Genomic DNA, 19,673 nt, shown 5'->3' with positions numbered 1-19,673 from the left:
AGCCTCTAAATGCTGTAAACTTTGTGTGAACGCCTTAAAACATCGAAAAGCCAAGATTCCTCTTGATTAATCAGCTCTTACGCATTGTCGTTCTGGAGGCTCTGTCTGCGCTGTAGGTCCAGCCCATTGTTTCAAACATTTTCCTGTCCGTAAATCTCCACCTCTTCACTGTCTTTAGAAAACTTTTAATGCACGTATTTCGACGTCGTATTTCCTCCTGCCTTTACGCGCTGTATTGATTAGAAGCGCTGTGTCGGGTAACCAAACACGCCTGTGGCTAATTACCATAATGTAAACATAGATGCGCCGGTTTTACGCAATGAATCTTGATCTTTCGTCAGTTTCACTCAAATGAATAATAACTATTAAGTCACAGCAAGTCATTGGGAGTCATTGGCCTCAAGTCCAAGTTAAGTCTCGAGTCACAAACAGCAAGTCCCAAGTCAAGTCAAGTCTTTTTGCAGCTTTGGTCAAGTAAGACTCAAGTCCCAAAAATTGCGACTCGAGTCTCCCACCTCTGCAATATAGCTGTGTTGGGTACACACCTACGATCACTTGTCGTGGGGAAAGTCTTGGGTCATAGCTCAAAATCGAATACGACCAAAGACAATCAGCGACCGAAATCAGGCAGTGTCTGATTTGGAAGGTTAGTCGCAGAGTGAGCCTCCTCTCGCTGCAGATAGGATCTCTGTCTGTGTCCCATCAACACTGCACCACCGCCAGGGTGGTCAGCAACAGAAGCCAGGCATGACTTTCCCCTGCACAACCCAGCTAGCATGCAGCACTTGCCTAAACTACTTCTGTAGCCTGATACTCGCTTTGATAAACTTTGGCAGCGGTTTTCTCTTTGAACCATCGCACACTGGAGACAAGAGCGGCCCACAATTTTAACATCCCCACGTCATGCAATGTGACATCTAAAAATCTTCCATCCATCCATTGTTTAATACTTTTCTGTTGCCGGGTCGTAGCCCATGTGGCTCCTTCTACAGGTGGTGGGTCCACGGGAGGACGGCCTCAAGGTTCTAACCAGGCCTGTTGGTCTCTCATAAGGGGCTTCTGAAAATCTTATAAGACTAAAAAAATCACACCAGCCAAACACTTTCCATTAAAACTTGTTAACTCTTTAAGTTCCCCTTTTGTTTTTGTTTTTGGTTATTTTTGCCCTTCTCTAAATATAGAAGCTGGCTCCAAAAACCCAGCCAAATTGCTAGCATGAACGAGCTTCGGTTAGCCTACGCTAAAGCCAGCTTCACTTAGTCCATGATAGTTTTACAGTCTATATAGCTGCTTTTGTGTCATCAGATTTTCAATATGTGAATTGCTTCGATTTTTTTTTTTTTTTTTTGTGAAACTGAAAATTCTGTTTTTGATATTTTTTCAACTTGAATAAAAACAAAATTAAAAATTTAGAGAGTGAAATTCAGGGGAGAAACCAGATTCCAAAATCGAATACAACAACAACAAAAAAACGTCTGTACTGTGCGATTCAGAAAAGAAAATTATATGCAGCCATTTATTTTTGAATAAAGATTTAAAAGATTATTTCCCTTTGCAATTGGAGCATATTTGTAGAGATCTAAACTACAGGGTACATATAGGGCCCCCAAAATGCAGCTTTTCCCCACTTTGTAGTTATCACAATGGAAATTACAATTTTGTATTGATTGTCACCGTACACAGAAATGTGTGCACTACGAAAGCTTATTCATGTGTCAGTAGGATTACTTTTGGCCACGAGTGCAAAAGTACACAATGGGTTACTTCAGTTATATGTTGTGGTAAAAGAACTTTGTCTTGGCAAAGTGGTGGGACTTCTACTTTAAAATATTAAACATATGAGTGTCAGGGAGCAGAAGGTGGACAGTAATGTTTAGTGGGTTGTACTGTTTGTCAAATTAGTTTTCCTGTGCGCTATTGCTTCAGTCAGTTTAGTAATGAGTGTCATTTATCACTACTTTTCCTTAGAAAATGAAGCAAAGTTTTCTTTACTAAAGAAATATGCATCGTTTGCCTGTAAAATGAAACTGCTCTGTGCACAAAATGTTGCTAACTTATAGTGTAATGACTGTGCTCCAGCATTGAAGCTAAAGGCTATTGTTAATTTTATGCTAAAAAATTGTAAAAAAGCACCACCATGTGAACAAAATTGGCTTGATGTTTACATTTGTAGTAAGTTTGTTTTTAATGTATGTTAAAGTGTAGACAGGAAGTAGTCTTACTCTACACTGGCCAACAGGAAGTTAGCCAAAAACATTCCAGCAAGCCAGCTAGTCCGGGAAACCTTCCAGCGTCCATTAGCCTGCTCAATTTAAGCTATTTATCCAATAGCCGTTAGCATTAGCCACCAAACATTGCACAATTATGAAAGCTGTTGTCAACTCCTCAACCACATTAAGTTGAGGTGAAATCCTACTTTATAATCGTTGACGAATGTACAGACCTTTTTAGATTTTGTTCAACATAATAATTAGCATATAAAAGTGGCCTCTGAGCGAAATGCTAACTCATACTGAATACATAATGTTAATAATGGAGAACCCACAAAAATGATATAAATATGATGAAACGGACATGTCACCCCTCACCATACTTACATACATACATTTGTATGGGGATAGAACGTTGGGTAAGCATTTGACTGAACTTGGTCAGACAGCAATTCTGGCCCTGGATATACTGTGTCTGGAGGCCTATTTGTTTGGTTAAAGTACATTGATATTTGCTCCTAAAACCAGTAAACTCAGATTACATCCCCTTCAGTAATTCATGTCAGCCGTCATCTGCTCACACCAGCAGTGACTTCTTAGTTCAATGCCTAATGTTTTCTTAGCGCAGTCATGAATATTTCAGCATTTACTGCGTTCGCCCCAGTTCCTGTACATGTGCCCTGTTTAACTCTGCTTATGACTGGCCCCACACCAGCCCCTGCCGACCCTACTTTATGGTTCATCTACCGTACATTAGCGGCAAACCTCCTGGATCAGTGAACTCTTCAACCCAACACCACCTCAGAAGATATTACTTTACTTTACAAATAACAAGATCTGATTCATTTAAGCGGACATATCATGCAAAATCGATTTAAACCTGTGTTTCTCAAATTTTTTCAGCCCAAGGACCACTTTAAGTTCCAATTTTTTTCTGAGGACCACCTAACAGAATCCCACTCCAACACGCCCCCAAAAAACAACAAAATAGGAAGGATAAGCTAAATTGATGTTTAATATGCAACTGTTTCAAGTCAAAAACAAATTATTCAAACACAAATGCAATGATATGATATGAAAATCTTATATGAATTTCATTTTATTTGAAAAAGTAAATGTGAAATGAGCTGCAGCTTAATATACAACAAAACGTGAGCAAAAAAGCTGCTGTAACAGCCTTAATGTTATTCTAGAGAGCCAATAGTTTCAAACTGAGGTTGAGACTATAGGAAGTCTATGGTTGTAACCATGATAACAATAAAATGCTAAAAATAATGCTGGGAAAAAATGTTTTTCCCTTAATGTCCAACATCACTGAAACTACTGGGATTTTACACATTAAACAAAAAGAATTTCAGTCTCAAGCCAACCAGTGTGGAAAAGCCAACTTCACAGTTGTACAGTGTTGGGAAGGCCATGAGCTTTGAGGGCAGACTCTGCGAGCTTTGGATGTAAACTCATGCATAGACGCACATGCCGTGGAAAATAGGAGACATTTGGCTCCACAGAAGCTTCTCTGGATCACAAGCAACAAAACGCTGCTTATTTAATGAAAATCCATTGCATATTGACGTGAAACACCTGCTGTAAAGACGATAGAATGAGTCATGGCTGCAGACAGTGGACGCACGCGGCCGCGGTGAGCGGCCCGATCTGCGGGCATGGCTGTGGAGACACTGCGCTGGTTACTCTTAAAGTTTGATCAAATGGTAAGAGTCGGCCAAAAATGCCCAACTCCCTGTGCAACGTGTGCTGGTTCGGGGTCAGGGAAAAAGGAGTTCGCGGACCACTAGTGGACCACACTTCGAGAATTACTGATTTAAACCATTGTTTAAACCATGCTTTAATGTTGTTCCCTCATGAAAGACAGACCTGGAGTAGTATTTCACAACATTTGCGCAGTTTTGAGATAATCCTCGGACAAAGCTGTTAAATTTCGCTGTTGTTTCTTCAACGGTGTCAGTGCCTCGATCTGTACTTGATCTCGATCTGTACCTGATTATAATTGCAGCATTGTTCAAACCCAAAAACTGTCCTCCACATTTTTAAATCCCATAATCCAACATTATCGACTTAGAAGTGCTAAGAGTGTGTATCACGCACTCCTGGAGCTGCTAAACACGGCGTATCCAACCTGAAAGTTATCATCCAAGAAAATGATTCCAGTAGCTGCTACCAAGAGGAGCCACAGAGGATTTTCACCAGCTCTTTCCCCTGCATTTCATTGTTACTATTTGATTCTAACAGAGACATACTGTATTTTCAAATCGTAAATCGTAAAAAAAATATCAAAGCTGAGGCTCCCAAAATAAGGTTTTAAAGTCTATTTTTAAGCTCCATATTCATAACATACCAGGCTCATGATCGAAGTAAATTTTGAGGAACCCGCACTTTACTTTGCTTGAGTTACTACATTACAAAGATAAATGCAATACTTTCTACGCTTCAAAATAACAAGTACATTAGGTGTTTTAGTCATTTTAAAAGCCTAATAATGCACATTCCAGAACAGTAGGTGGCGCTGTGCAAGTGTACCATCAGATGTCACTTACTCACAACAAGGAAGAAGCTTTGTCCCCGTCGTGTTGCCGTACAGAGGGGGAATTCGGGCACAATATTAGCATGTTTTGGAAGCTGTAAAGTAATTTTCCTTAAAGAGGGGTATTATGCTATTATGTCATAGCACACTGCAATGATGATGCAACCTTATGTTGGTCTGTAAATGCAGTAAATTAAAAATAACTGCCTTGAATAAAACTGCTCTCTCAAAATGGCTGTACCAAACATCTTGAAATAGGTCTCTGTCTCTTTAAGAAGCCCTGACCCTTTCTGACACGCCCCCTCCACACACTGTGGCATCATCACAACACCACTGTTCTCCTCTCGTCTCCTCTACACGTATTGAAACTAGATCGAGTTTTGGTGCATTTTGATTTTACTATTTGAAAGGAGCAACACTTTATGACTTTGTGAACAATGGCCACGCAGGATGTGATCTGATCCAGCGTCTCACCTGGAAAGTGACTCTGGAGACGAACCTTTGAGAGTTCAGGGGCTCCGTGTCCACACCGAAGGGGCTCTTGCCTGAAAAATAACTGCTGTTTGGAGGCTCTAGTCCCTCTTTGCTACTGCCATGCCCTATGGATCTTTAGCTATACCCCATGGTCTACACCAGGATCTCCCCAGGGACATTTTCTGAGCAGGTGGACAATGGTTATTTGAGGTTGCCCCCGTTAGCATGTTGCTACAGCTCATTGTTGATGAAAAGTCTGCAATAAACCACAAATGAAATGCCATCAGGGCATCATCAAGGCCCAAACGCATTGCCAGCGCAAATCCAGCCATGGAAATAAGTTTTTTTGTCACCGGTTTTAATCCTGGGTATTTAGGTAGAAGAAACACTGATGTGTGTCTTAGTAAAAGTCTCAGAGCTGCTGTAGCTCCGGATTAAAACACATGAAGCTAATCCTCTATGATGACTCTGACTGTTTACATCTGCTCTTGTTTTGATCAAAATCACAGATTTTTTTTCTAGAAACTGAGATAATGGCTGTTTTATGAATCACTCTCCTTTCCGATTAACTCCTCTCCTCTCTCCTCTCTCCTCTCTGGCAAACTTGCGTTATGGGAAGAGGCAAATGCCTAAATATCTCAGTTTCAATTACATTTTCAAAGACAGCATTGTTGAAACGTTTTGAAACACTGCGGGTTGAAGACTTTAACAGGATGTTTCTCAGTCGTCCTTGGGCCGATTGTAACCATTTAAAAACTCAGAGAAATGTCTAAATCTAAACTGTTTTGATCTGTACATGGGAAGACGCTGTGCTTTGTCAAACGTGCTACAGAGAGCAAGAGAGAAGTGTCGGCTTTGCAGCTGTTCGCTACGCAACACCACGCCCCCTCGGACTAAACAAAGAACAAAAAGAAATGCAATAATATATATGAAATGTCCAGATCGTGACTCTTCACAAGTTTTGATGGTCATTTATTTTACCTCTGTTCATAACAGAGCTACCAAAGCCACACATAAGGTGTATTAGAGTGTCTAGTTTCGTAAACAACAATGCAAAACAAGTTTTTCTGTTTTGGCACTCAGTGTGTTAAACAGCTGAGTGATTAGTTGGATATTATCTTTCATTCCATATTTAGCTTGATAGTTTTGTAAATGTAGATGTTTGTATTAAAACAGAACCAAAGAAAGCAGACATGCTACCATAACTGAACAAAATACTGGAGAAATATTATGGACGCTGAACTATTATTAGTGTTCTCTTACCCCCGAGCTCCAGGGTCCTCCGCTGGCAGCCCTGTGAAAGAATGCACTAGAATGAAAAGGTTTGAGTTGGTCTACGGTAGCTGGAGATGTTAGCGGGACGTGTTTTGGAGCTGCGCTGCGCAGAGGCGGCTGTAGGTTTGAAGGACTGAATAATTGATCCGCCTCCACACTGTGTTAAAAATGTATTGGCTACACAAGAGAGAGCAAAGAGGGAGGGAAAACTCCAGCAAGAACAGCGGCCACGGAAAGATACAGGAGAAAAAAAACACACAGATGGAACAATGCTAGAATGTGACAAAAGCCACATTTGAAAGGGATTAGGATCGCCTATAGAGACCCGAGGACGTCAGTGTTTCTACGCTCGTGTGAATCAGCCACATCAATCATTTTAAGACGAGACACTGCTGACGAATAGAGAAAGAAAATATCAATTTAAAACATTTGCTGTTTATTATTGAAATAAATATAAAGAAATGGGTAGCACTTTATAATAACTACACTTTATTAAGCCATAATAAATTATGATTTAACACTTACGTTTGTAGACAAGCAGCAACCTCCCTCTCTCTTGGTACAGCTGTGTTTTTTGCATTTTTTTATTAGCTGCATTTGCGGTTTCTATGCTCCACACTGTTTTGCTGGATGATTTTGTACGCCTTTGCTGTGATTTTGTGGGGCTTGGCGGATTCTTTGCTGCGTACAGTCCATGGTAGTCCTGAAGAAAGCAGCTTTTATGGTGCGTTCATGTGGTCCTCGGGAAACCGGGTGAACGCTCGCTCAACTGGGGAAAAGAACAAGTTTCCTGACTTCCACACCTGACTGCAGAAATCAGCTGATTTGTTGTCTAATTGTCTAACATGAGCTTTTTAATTAAACACTGCTACTTTTTTGAGTTTAGTGTGAGCTGTCGCCATCCTCGTAACAAAATTGCGAGTGAATTGCCTGACATCAATGTTAGCAAAAAGAAAATTTACATTATTTTTTTTTTTAAACTAACACACTAACTTTTGAGACCTTAACAACACATTTAAATGATTATCTGAGCTAAGCGCTAATCAATGATAAAGGACCGTTTTTATTTGATGACATCAAAATCCCCACTTTCCCACATAAAAACCACATGAACACAAACCAACTGGGGACAATGACGTCACATCTCGGGAAAAAGAGCTCCCCAGTCCACATGAACGCACCATTAAAAACAAACAAACCACTAGCTTATGAGATAAAGAGATTTGAGACTTACACATTTCTTCTTCTGAAACACTGAAGAGGCACCAAGAGCCCCCACACCTGCCGCACAGTGAAGGCGTCACAAGAGGCGCTACAGGAAACAAGAAAGGGACAAATGAGGAGGTATCCGGGCAAGACTCCCAGCTAAGCCACACATGCCTTCTATTGTTCAGGCTAGTGGACGTGCACTGGAGAATAAAACAGATGAACTGCTTAGCTTATCCCAGAAGATGGTGAATGACTGTTGTGGAGCGGAGGGAGCTGCGCAGGAGGAGGAGGAAGGGGGAGGAGCTGATGAGTGACTAGTGCTACTACAGCTAATGCCTAACTCATGATGAATAGTTCTTCACATACTTCATTTATCAGGTTAGTTACACTTATTTTAAGTATTGTTTAAGTATTGTTTATGATTATTTAAGTGTTAACTAATCATTTATTAAGCTAAATAAGATGTAGTTATTGTAAAGTCTTACTGGAAACGGTTTAGAAAAAGTTTACTTTTATTTGATTTTTTTCACATCGAAATAAGGAAATGTATGCAGGAAAATTGCTAAAATGTCCTTTATTTCTGGCAACAAAATCTGAATAACGGATACAATGGTATGGTTTTATTTGACATATTAAATACAAAGATTTTATCGGGGGGATATCTTGTTTAGTTTATTAATAAGCAAGTGATTTTTGTTTTGTTTTTTGGGGTTCAATTATTGCTGCGAGCATATGGGCACAAAGTGAAAGTCCGTAGAGAAACTGTGAGCCTTTCGACTTTTGTTGTTGCTTTACAAAGGAATTGATTAGGTAGAGAAAATAAATGAGAGACATCATTCTTTTGTTATTGTTGTCAGGAAAATATAAAACCTCACACCTCTCATAGAACAGGAACACTGTGTTTTGAGCTCCAACGCAACCGATTCAATATCATTATTGTGAAGGTGAAAAAACATTGGCTCATTTACTGCACTGATGTGTGAAAGTGTACAAGTTGCACTGAGTCACATTTATAAAGTGTAGGTTCTTCATTGTGAAACTAATTATCAAGTGTTGTTGAATATGAAACGCTGGCAAAGCTGTGGTACGTGAAGTTTTTTTTCTCAATAACTTCATTGCAGTGGTATTGGATGATTCATTAAAGACTTGTTTGTCATATTTTAACTTTTGCCGTTTTAAATTGAGTTTGAGTTTTCGCCTGCTGTGGTAGAGTGTAACTGCCGGGCATCAAGCTCCACTTACTAAAAGACATTGATCTGAATTTAAAGCAGTCAAAGCAGTTTTTGACCACAGTTTGGGCTGATGACGTCTGGTAAACACAGCGTAACCCGCAGTGGACCAGGGCGATATCTGCTCAACAGTTTGAGTTGATTGCACATCAGAGGCCCAAGCATCTTCCTTTACACTTCACAATTTGGACCGTATGCAACAAACGATCACTTGTAGCTCAAAATCTTCAGTCGTACTGTGAGACAGAGACAAAGATTTGAGAGTGTCTGATATTTGGGAATACTTACACCATGTTCCAAATTATTATGCAAATTACATTTTTCTTTTTCCATTAAACTTGCGAGTTTATGGAGAGTTTCTGTCTGGATTTCTTTGCAAGATATCAGAATAGCCTCCCAGAGCTGCTGCTTGGTTGAAAAGTCAGTCAGTCAGACCCTCCACATATTTTTCAAAGGTCAAAACATGACTCCGCCCCCTCCTTACTGACGTCACAGCCTTGTTGGGACATGGTGGCCATTCACCAACCATCCACTAGTCCATCCATCTGACCATCCAGGGTCACACGGCCTCATCAGTGAACAAGACTGTTTGAAAATTAGTCTTCATGTATTTCTGAGCCACTGCAGCTGTTTTTGTTCATGAGCTTCAATTAACAGTTTAGGGGAGGCCGGATAGAAGGTTTAGGCACAACTGCAGCCTCTGGAGGGTCCTACACCTTGATGTTCGGGAGACTCCAGAGGCACCAGCAGCTTCAAATACCTGTTTGCTGCTTTGTAGCAGCTGTTCTCTTAATCTGATGTTTGTCTGGCTGAAACCGTCCTTAGTGTACCTTTATCTGCACAAACCTGTGTGTGCTCTGAATCAGCCACAAATCTCTTAACAGCATGATGATTAAGCTTAATCTTTCATGAAATATCAAAGGTTTTCATACCTAGACCAAGGCATTCAACTATTTCACGCTTTTCATCAGCAGAGAGATCCTTTTTCTTTCCCATATTGCTTGAAAATGATGGACTGCTTAATAATGTGGAACGTCCTTTTTCAGTATATTTTTCCCTTTACTGGGCTTAACCCGATGGCATCTGAGATTAATGTCAGTGATTCAAAGAGCCCTGAGACACAACACCACAACACCATTTTTTTTTAACCTTTTTGACACTGAAATACAATTTGTATAATAATTTGGAACTCGGTGTAGCGGCAGAGTGAGCCTCCTCTCGCTGCGACTAGGATCACTGTCAAATGTCTTATCAACAAAATACAACATCAGGTCACCTCTATAGTCACATACAACACACGCCAGGCATGAACGGGTTTTACTCTGCATTTCACTTTCTCTGCAGTTTTCAGGGGAAATAAACACAGCGAGAAAGCGGCACTTGCCTCAGCGAAACACACGCCGCCTGGAGCCTGAAAGTCGCTACGATTGTTTCTTTCAACCGTCGCACAGTGAAGACAAGCATGCTCTCACCTGCACTCCCCACGATTTACAATGTGCAGAGAAATCATACAATGTTCACCGGGCACTAAGCACACCACTTTAGAACTGTTTTCCCTAAAAACAAGATTCTCTTCAGATACTTTACATTACATTACATTATACTTGCATTATTTAATATGTAATAACTTCAGGTCCTCAACCAAATCATCTTCCATGTCATAGTATACAACTCTACTTCAGTCTTTTCAGGTTGAAATTAGTTCCTTCACTGAAATCAGCTGAAAGAGACCTTTTTAAATGAGATATCTGTGCTTTGAAGGTTGTTCTCTGGATACAGTGTGAGTAATCATTGCAGTAAAGGATGTTTGACGCTGTCTGACGATGCGGTGTCTGCTCTGGCTGGCTTTAGTTCCGTTTTTAGCTCTAGTAAATAAACATGTGTCTGGTTTATAACTGCTATACTGGCAAAAACACCACTGAAATCATGAAACTAAAGTCTGTCCAGTCAGTTTTGTGAGTAAATTCTCCTTGCTGGACACATTACGATCATTGTTTACATCAAGTGTTGGCTTAGGGTGCTGGGGTTTGATGAGGATCAGGGCATGTTCAGGTCAGTTTAGTTTAGCGAAAGTCTAAACTAAACTGTTTAGAGGGGACGTTTTTCCCCCTCAGGTTGGGATAAACGTCAATCAAACATCAGTGTAAATGAGCCAGGACTGCAGAAATATTTGTTTGACAGATGTGATTTTCTGCATTCTGGTGGATTTTAGATCATGAATAATACTTTTAGTTGGTCTATTTCCTCGCGTTAAAGAACCGCTTGGAGTTAGGGATGTCTTCCCCGGAGTCTGGACACTGGTGGTGGTATGGAAGACCCGTGAAGATGCAGCAAGGAGAAGCCGTGAACAGAGGTGGAGACGGGGCGAAGGTGGGTCGCAGCGCAGCTGGGAAGCAAACGAATCATGATTGCTGGAGCTTAAAAGCGCGGGACCGAGGGCGATGATTGGCTGCTACAGAGGTGCGGCTCTTACGCTGATGGCTCTCAGAAGCGATCACTGGCTGGAGGTCGATGATGCTGAAATTAGTCTACCTGGTTGAATTAACGCCCAGGCTTCGTCACACAAAAATGTGTCCAAAAAGCAACGAAAACATGATTTGAAAGCAACAAAACTGAAGATAATGTGATAACAAAGACAAGATGAAGAAACACTTATTTGGGGGTAAAACTGGAGAAAATGTGCTTGATGAAGGTGGGGGTTATGGGGTTAAAGCTGGACGTGATTTTCTCTTGTCTCGTTGCTATTCCTGCCACTGAGCCACTGGCACAAACTATCTATGGACTTTTTGGATTGGAATTCTGTTTGGAATCAGCTTTAGCCATATTAGCTTTGGCTCGCTTTACAGTCTGTTTTTTTGAAACAAACTGTTATTTTCACTTTGATTTACAACTGCTTTTGTGCATCGATCGCACCTCCGTATTCTTCCATCAGCGTTTGACCGTCAGCTTGTCCCCACACCTCTCTCCTCTCTCTGTCTCTTTCCGTTTAATCTCTGCGTTCCTGAAGGTTACCTGTGGCCGTGATTTGGCGGTGATTTGGCTGCTCTCGGTCGTCCTCATTAGCTCCTCGGCTCGGGCGCAGCGCCGCCGTGTCGTTTCCTCGCGTTCAAATGCCAGACGGAGTGAGCCAAAGGTCACCGGCGTTGGCCCCTTCATCACGGCGCCGGGATAACGAGCTGCCTCTCTTATCGGTACATGTGCGTAACGCCGGCGGAGAGAGGCGGGCACGTCGTTATGGGAACGCGCTACCGGCGAATCAAGCGTCTTTTGGGCCGTCATTCGTTTCTACAGTTGCTGTTTATATCAAGATACTCGTCTGTGTGGAGGGGTCAGCAGTACCAAAGATGACCACTAGGGGCTTACCGTGAATTAACTCTTGAATAATTTGTTTTTTCATAAATTTGTGTATAAACAGGACTGAAAAATTACACAATAAGAACACAAACGAGATCAAAATAGAACTAGAATTGCAGACGCGAATGCAAACATTTCGAAATTGCATTCATTTGCATAAGTCCTATAAATTAGATAAACTGTTTAAATTGCATGGACTGTATAAATAGCATGAACTGTCGAATTCACATAAACTGGTAAAATGCTTAAATCGTTTACAGTGCATAAACTGTTCTGTTGCATAAACTTTATATTGCAACATCTGGTTAAACTGCATAAACTGGTCAAATGCATAAATTGGTTAATTTGCATAAATTGTATAAATTGCATAAACTGTTTAAATTTCATAAACTGAAAATTTCAGATGGCTGAAAGGCCTGAAGTCTCTGAAATCCTATTCAAATGCATTGACCTGATTCCACATGCACAATAATGGGCCAGATTCCACATACACACGCATGCGAAAAATTCCCAATCCTGTAGAAAAAACAGGAACACTGCAGAAGGTGGATTTTTTTCTGAAAACCGACAAGTTGCGGAAGCTGAACAAGCACAAATTGCAGAAAATGCTGAAAAAAATGCTGAGAAGCATGAATTTGTGGAAGCCCCATTATAAATCAGTGGAAAAAATGTGCGGTATTTCGGCCTCCACGTGCGGAATGTTTTCATGCATAACTTACAGAAATTGCAGAAAGCAAGAAAGTGCAGAAAGCTGCAGAAAATCTGTAAAAAGATGGAATAATAAAGAAACGGGATGCAATGATTGACTGTGGCACTAGGTTCGGAGAATCCTGACTAAAACTTCCCATGCATTTTGATATTACACTGTGTTTGCAAAAATATGTAAAGCTATATCTCTGATTTTGCGATATAGTTTGCGATGACTGCACAGCCCCTCATATTAAGTGTACAGACCTCAGCAAAGGTGCAAGGGCTAGCAGTTGCAATGCAAAAATGTCTTTATTCTTTGTGTCTTCCGCTAAATCAGTTAATAAACAGTCTTCATTCGTGAATGGCTACTCTATTGATTGGCGTATTTCCCACTGCTTTGGGCCATGTGATGCAGCTTTGTCAGAAGAACCTTCAGTGAAAGTGTGAACAGCCATAATGAGCGGCTTCATCTCTGTGCTTCGGGCCCTGTGACGGGAGCTCTGGCAGAGGGACCATAAGGGACACTGCAAAACTTTCTGAGGTTATAACCGTCGTGATGTTTTTCCTTTTTATTTCGCATATGTTTCAATAATACTGTGTATTCAGCCTTTTGAATTCAAAACGTCAGCTCCTGCTCTTAGCTGAGCCCTCTGCCCTCTTTGAAATTGTATAATGTAGGTTTCTATTCATAAACAGCCTTTAGACTTTAATGCCTCCGCTGGTTATACTACAGGAAAAATCAAGGCTAAGAGCTAAAATAGTTACAAAAACCTGAATAAAGCATGATATAAATCGGGTGCCAAACTCATTGTGGGTCGTGGACTGAAATTCAGCTCCCACAGCGGGTCGTGGGCCACATATAAAGTAAACAGGAAAATACTTTTGAGAAAACATGTTTCAATAAATGAATAATAATAATGAGCTGTGATTTTAAAATAGAGCTGAGCCCGACAGGACTGGAGCCTAATCAAGAATAATAACGGCTTACATTTGTATTGCACTTTCATTATTCATCTGGTATCTCTTATTATGTCAGTGCCTTCTAAAAGCTAGGAGTTTACAGCCTATAGGGCAGTGTAACACCTCATTTGAAAGCTCAGGCCTCAGCTCTTTCCTTGTTTTTGTTGTCAAGTTTTCATAGTTTTTTAGGGTTTTTTGATGCGTTTTTGTTGCGTTTTGGTCACATTTTTGTGGCTCCATCACAGTGACATTGCCCTAAAGAAAATGCAGCCAAAAAGCGACGAAGAAGCAAAGAGACCGTGACAAAAACGCAACTAAAACTTCTTAACCTGGTCGGGGGCAGGTAATCTATTATAGAAAACGCTATCTCCATGGCCGCCGCCTGGGCGCCGCCATTTTTATTTCCCATACCGACTTTGAAGCTAAGCAGGGACGGGCCTGGTTAGGACTGGGATGGGAGACCGTTTGGGAACCTGGCGACAGTAGTGAGTGTGTGCGTGGTTGGTGGTGGGGGCTGATGTGCGCAGTGGACTGAATGAATACTGCAACAAATTGTACACCGACGAGCGTCTGGAAAAGCGCTATATAAGACTTGCCATGTTCATTTCCCAAAAATCCGCGGCCGGCCCCCACGTGACCGTCCCACCGGCCGCGGGCATTGGTCACGGGTCCATATGGACCGCGGTGCTGCTGTCCGAGGACAACCCGCCGTCACAACAACGCGAGTGCACGAGATCTATCTGCCGTGCGTGTGTGCGCTTCCAAACAGGCCGATGTGTCATCATCACTCACCGCTAAACTGGAGCTGTAGACGCTCCGCACAGGTACAGGTACATCCTCCAAAACACATCTGCGCGTCTTTGTTTAAGTTTCTCCTGCAGTGACCGAGGCTGTGGTTCATTACAGATCCAGTGCTGTCATGTCAGAAGCTCAGACACATGCGTAAGACCCAATCCTGGTCATATTCCGTCTCCAAAGTTTTGTCTCCGAAAAAAAGTACACGCAGAAACACGAGCTTCAAATGAAACGCGCTGCTCCGAGAGCTTCAGCCTCCGTGTGCGGAAAGCGAAAGTGAAACTGCCACTTAACGAGCGCATGGCCTGCACTGTAGCTTTTTTTTTTAATTTCTGTATTTTTTACCTTTGCTGCTGTACCATTTCTTTTCTATTTCTTCTTTACATTCTATAAAGCGGCTTTGAAAGCGTTGCCAATTGTATTCTAAGGATATAAATACTGTCTAATAAAAAACAACTTATTCTTTTTTAGATTGCACTTACACCGTGATGCACCAAACCACGGGTCCTGCACCGTGAACCGAACCGTGAGAGCTGAACCCCTAATATTTATCCATAGGCCTACATGTTCCACTGTCTCTTGAATTCTACTCCCTGAGTTTATCGAACATATTGTGGTTGTAGTATATACGAAAGGAGTACGGGTGCATCAAACACTCCAATTGCAGTTTGTTTGAAATTATTTTTAGTATTCATTATTTTACACATTTGTAGTTGCCATAGTTTTAGGAATGGGTTGGGAACCACTGGTCTACTTACTGCAGGTCTACAGCTATAGCGAGTGACGGGTTATAGGGACTATACTGGACATTTCTTTGTAATAACTCATAATCTCTGAATATCAAATGTGGAGACTAGCGAGGGCCGGCCGAAGGCCGGGTCTCAGCTAGTCTATTATAGAAAACGCTATCTCAGTGGCCGCTGCCTGGGCGCCGCCATGTTTATTTCCCATACCGACTTTGAAGCTAAGCAGGAAAGTGCCTGGTTAGAACTGGGATGGGAGACCGTTCCTCGGATGCTAAGCAGGGAAGGGCCTGGTTAGGACTGGGATGGGAGACCGTTTGGGAACACCAGGAAGCCTGGCGACAGTACTGAGTGTGTGCGTGGTTGGTGTTATTACATATGGACCCGTGCATTGGCCACGGGTCCATATGGACCTCGGTGCTGCCGTCCGAGGACAACCCGCTGTCACAAAAACGCGAGTGCATGAGATCTGACTGCCGTGCGTGTGCGCGCATCCAAACAGGGCGCGGTGTGTGTGCGCGCGTGTGTGTGTGTTCGTGCGTGTATGTATGTATGTATGTGTGCGCGTGCGCATCCAAACAGGGCGATGTGTGCGTGTGTGTGCGTTCGTGCGTGTGTGTGTGTATGTATGTGTGCGCATCCAAACAGGGCAATGTGTGCGTGTGTGTGCGTGTGTGTATGTGTGTGCGTGTGCGTGCGTGCCCAAAACCTGCTCAAACACGAGCCTCTAATCAAACGCGCTGCTCCGACTGATTTTTCCTCCGTGTGAGTCAAAGCGAAAATGAAACCACTTAACGAGCGCATGGCCTGCACTGCGTAGTTTTTTTTCTTTTTATCTTTTTTTTTACTTTGCTGCTGGACCATTTGTTTTCTATTTTGCTTTCACGTATTGAGCCCAGAGGTACATTTTATTCTAAAGCAGCTTGGAAAGCATTGCCAATTTTATTGTAAGGTTATAAATACTGTCTAACAACGATCATTAGGCTATTTCAGTTCAAAACCAACTTATTTCTTTTTTGATTGTACACTACCGTGATGCACCAAACCACGGGTACTGCACCGTGAACCAAAGCGTTGGAACTGAACCCCTAATATTTATCCTGAAATATTCCACTGTCTCTTGAATCCTGTTCCCCGAGTTTAGCGAAAATATTGTCGTTGTAGTTTATAAGAAAGGAGCACGGGTGCATCTAACACTCCAGTTGCAGTTTGTTTGAATTTTTTTTTGGCATTCATTCTTTTACTCATTTGTAGTGGCCATAGTTTTTGGAATGGGTTGGGAACCACTGGTCTACAGCTGAACTGTGTGACGGGTTGTACATTTCTTTGTAATCACTCATAATCTCAGAATATCAAATGTGGAGACTAGCGAGGCCCGGCCGAAGGCCGGGTCTCAGCTAGTTAAATTAGACATCACAGTGGCACATAGGCTGTGAGCTCTCCAGTCAATACGCTTTGAGATTTGGATATAAATGATTGTTAACCCTAATCCTAACCCTAAAGTGGCAGTTAAAGGTCTTAGCTTTCAAATGATTTATACCATGGTCTGGGTGAATACTGGATTCTGATTGGCTGGTGGGGGCTAACAAGCGTGCATTATTTTTGTATAACCGCACACGTAGTCCGGTAGTTAAATCACTGGGATATCACTCCAACGCGTATCAGATAAACGCGTAATTAGTGACTTACAGGAACGTATGAGGTGGATTTTGTGTTAATTTCAACGCTTTTCGCCGAAACAAACTCCGATGCGCGTCGTGGTGTTCTTGACTCCGCGTCGTGCATTATAACCGTCTAATGCACGGCTCCTCGTTGTTTAATCCTTACGTGTTACACTGGTCTATAGTCTGTAAGCTCCTGTCGAGAAGCTTTTAGCTTTGGGGAAAATGTGCTTGGTTAAGGAGGGGGTAAAGGGTCAATCTTTTGTGTTTGACACATGTGATATTGACCTTTGCGAATAAGCATAAGCTGCAGTTTCATCCCATTGCTCACCAAAGATGATTTTGAGACATTACGCCAAATAGTGATCTAAACACTTGTTGAAGAACTCCAAAAATACAGGAATACTGTCAATGACCACTCGAAAACCCCTACACACTCCTTTAAGATCCGTATAATGTTGACTACCCCTGCTGTAGGCCCTGTCACTCAACTCCGTCAGAGGGACCATCCATGAAAAGTGTTGAGAGCATTAACGATGGCCTCCACAAGTTCAACAAAAACAGTCACAATGAGCTTCTTTTCTCCCTGTTTTGGGTCCAGTGATGCTGCTTTGTCCCAGGGACCATCACTGAAGGTGTCCAAGGCGTTAAATGGCATGAACAGTTACGATGCAGCTCCAACAAAGCGACCGTGAGAGAAAGTGTTGAAGGCGTCAAATGCAAAACGCCATCGGTGTGACAGACGTGCGAGAACACCGTGAGAACAGCCGTAATGAGCTTCTTTTCTCGCCGTGCTTTTGAGCCGGGTCTGAAGAACCATAACTGGACGTGTCGAAGGCGTTAATCAGCCTGAACCACGAGGCGGCCGTAATGACCCCCGCGCGGTGAAGCCTAAACGAAAACGAAGGCGTTATAGATGATCACAACACCATGGGACCGGGCCATAATGAGCGGCTCGTCTGTGGCCACAGCTTTGCGTGCCCAGAGCTGACGGAGTGATGAAATGTGCGGCAAAAATGAGAAATATCCACAAGAACAAGAGCGAGAGAGGAGCTGCCTGTTCAAGCGAGAGACGGACATTTCATTGGGTGGTTACGTACGGTCGGGGTTGTTGACTTCATGTTAGACACGAAAAACGGACGATGTTTTCATCTCATTTATGTTGCCGTTTTTAGGGATGCCACTTTTTCTAAAACCGATACGAGTACGAGTACTTTGATTTAAGTACTTGCCGATACCGAATACCGATACGAGTACAAGGCATTTTCTTCAACATTCTTGCTTTTTTCACAGCAGACTGGTTTGTAATTAGTTAATCTACTCATTTACATTTCCTTAAGTAAAGTAGGCTGCGCATTTAAGAGCAGTTATATTAGAATTGTGCTGATGCCATTTATTTATTTATGTCCATGTCCAAAAAAGCTCCCCAATGCCTGTGCTTTATTCATTTATGTATTTTTATTTAACAATAGTATTGAGATGTTACTTAAACGGTCTCTTTTCGTCTTTACTTCAGCTCCGTGTAGATTTTCTTGTGTGTTTGTAGCGACTTAGCAAGTAGCTACAGTGTTTTCATTGTTCTGCTGCAGCTCATTTTCGCTCAATATGGAAATGCTGTATCTCTTTAATTTTCTGAGGACTTTTTAGTCGCTGGGTTTGTTTTTCAGATGAATAAACCCCTGGGCATAAAACGGCGTCAGAATGGCCAAACTGTTAGCCGCGAGTTAGCAATGCTAGCCTGTATGTTGTAAACACTGCAGACTCCACGCTGCAGCACTAACAATATTAAGCTCTGGTTAAATCCAGCACAGACTCTGATTTAAGGAGCGCAGTCTGTAATAAAGTCAGCTCTATGTGGATTATTGTATTTCCATTAAAGAATTCTCCAGTTTGTTGCTATTTTCTCTCCTCAGCTGAGAGGTGTGCTGGACGCACGTCAAATGGTATCGATTTCTGGTATCGGGACCTCATGAATGAGTACGAGTACAAGCATGTGGTATCGGCCCGATACCCGATACTGGTGTTGGTATTGGTGCATCCCTAACCGTTTTGACACTTTTTCCAAGAAGCTTTCAGATTTGGGTAAAGCCAAACTGGAGACAATGTGCTCGGTTCAGGTGGGGGTTAAGAGGTTTAAAACACACGTAGCTGCGCTTTAGAGACAGCCCAGAGACCACGGCAGAATGAATATCACGACTTCTTACACATTTCCAATCAACAACGGTCCAACAAATTTGACAATTTTGCAATGTAAAATAGGCCTCACAAATTCACCCAAGTTCATTTTACAAACTTCATAGATGGTGTTCGGTTATCCCCAAGCGCCACATAAAAAGCAGACGTGGGGGGATATTTTTTTCTTACATGAGGTCCCTAGTTAATGCTATTCACACAGGGCGAATAGGGCTTTATCCTTCCTCAAATATAGTTTTTGAACGTAATGGCTAGGTTTTCCTCCTTGCACAGGGGCACGGTGTTTTTTCCAAAGCCTTTTACCAGCTCATTGCCTGTCCAGCCTGCTGCCTTCCAGGGAG

At 42.1% G+C, this 19,673-nt stretch overlaps 1 protein-coding gene across 1 annotated transcript in view; it reads left to right on the top strand.

Moving 5' to 3' along the window:
• LOC306967706 (contactin-associated protein-like 5) overlaps positions 1 to 19,673 on the top strand; it is a 226,666-nt gene that overhangs the window by 68,772 nt on the left and 138,221 nt on the right. The window lies entirely within an intron of this gene.

This window comes from Gobius niger (genome assembly GCF_951799975.1).
Source record: "Gobius niger genome assembly, chromosome: 9".
NCBI lineage: Eukaryota > Metazoa > Chordata > Actinopteri > Gobiiformes > Gobiidae > Gobius > Gobius niger.
This window is presented reverse-complemented; position numbering and strand designations above follow the sequence as displayed.